This window comes from Palaemon carinicauda, chromosome 1, assembly GCF_036898095.1.
Source record: "Palaemon carinicauda isolate YSFRI2023 chromosome 1, ASM3689809v2, whole genome shotgun sequence".
NCBI classification, from domain to species: domain Eukaryota; kingdom Metazoa; phylum Arthropoda; class Malacostraca; order Decapoda; family Palaemonidae; genus Palaemon; species Palaemon carinicauda.
The window spans coordinates 80667523-80669164 of record NC_090725.1 but is presented as its reverse complement, the minus strand read 5'-3'; the positions used below and the strand labels follow the sequence as shown (position 1 = coordinate 80669164).

The 1642-nt window shown below is 53.7% G+C and overlaps 1 pseudogene; it reads right to left on the bottom strand.

Moving 5' to 3' along the window:
* Positions 1–868: 868 nt before the first annotated feature.
* Positions 869–987, bottom strand: LOC137658927 (5S ribosomal RNA; annotated as a pseudogene).
* Between the last annotated feature and the right edge of the window lie 655 nt (positions 988–1642).

Sequence of the window (1642 nt, the reverse complement as noted above, 5' to 3'; positions counted from 1 at the left end):
CATTGTCCACAGACAAAATGGAGGGAAGACGCAGGCGTCGAAGTTGTCCCACCATCACCGGAATGCATCTTGCCAGAGTCTCGGGGTCTGAGACTGGGAGGAAGAACAGCGGAAGCTTGAGGTTCCAAGCTGTCACGATCAGGTCCCCCAGACCAGAACTTGCTGGTTACCCAAGGTCAAAGATCCCCAGGTACACTCTCTCTACGAGGCTCTGCTCAGATAGTTGGAGAGAACATTCCCCTGCCTGGAATGAGAGAGCCGATGGTGGTATTGAGAGAATCTCAATCATCCCGGTCTCTCTACTGCAAGATGTGAAGATGGGAAAATGCGTCCCCTGCTGGTTAGAATACACCAGAATCATGAAGTCGACGCGAACGGGGCGACTCAGCAGGAGCTGTAGGATCTGTAGGATCTGTAGAGGGGCCAGATTAAGGCCCCTAAGCCTGCCTGAATGATGGAGAGGTATCCTTCAGGTCTTGACCATAGGCCTGGACCGGAACATGCACCCCCCCCCCCCCCCCCTTCCTTTGACGAGTCCGAGAACAGCATCAAAAATGTGGGGAAAGGACGAGAATATCCACTACCATCAAGAGGCTCCATAGGTCAACACCCATTGCAGGTCTAATAGTTCCACTGGTCCCATAGGGGCCAGGAAGTCCGGTTAAACATTGCCTGAAGCCACCGGAACTTGGACCGCCCCACATGGAACTTATCCTGAGGCGACCGTTCGGACTATAGACGGGTCAATGAGGAAAGGAGAACTAGGAAACGTTCCAAGGTAGGGCTGAAAGCTCTGCTTGACTGAGAACAGGTACTGCGACTCTCCTCAGTCTTGCCACAGTCAACTGAAAGGAAGGCTCGGAGGATGTGGTAACAGAATCTGGCGTCCCCAGGTGGTCACCCATCCAAGTACCGACCAGAACCGACGTTGCTTAACCTCGCTGGACGGACGAGAAGCGGGGTTTCCAACGTGGTAAGGCCGTTGACTCAATATCATGGCCAGATACTCCCGTTGACTCAATATCATGGCCAGATACTCCAGATGTTGAGGCAGAGGAAGAGAAGGCTCCAAGCAAAATACCATGAGCCCACACTCATGGTAAGCATCCGGAAGCTTGTCCCGGCGCTGAAGAAGGTCAAACCCGAGCCTACCGGAGTTGACCAGCCCTCCAAACAGTAGAGGAGGCGGAAGCCTGCACCTGAGCGGCCAAGAGGAAGGCAGGGAGAGTTCTCTGGGGAAACCAACCTGCTATGCCACGGCGGGATAGCCACACTGCATCATAAGCAGGAATACTTGCAGTCTAGGCTGAATTTGACGAGCTCCCTGTAAGATGGAAAGTACCCGTCCTTCCGATCCAGGGTTTAAGGAGTCCTGTCGCCTCGTTACCAGTCTGATCGATTCTGCTGGTCTACGCTGGCCGAAGTTTGTTCGACAAACTTGATCAGGGCTGAGAGGTCGACTACGGACATCCCCTCCCAGATCCTTCCTTACAAGAAAGGATCGACTGAAGAGGCCGGGGTGAAGCCGTCGATGATCCTAAGGAAGACCTTCGCCTAAGGTATGGATCATTCTGCCCAACCGGGCAACTCTTGCTGACGCTATGGCATAGAGGTTCAGAGACACTGAATTCGCTGACAGAGA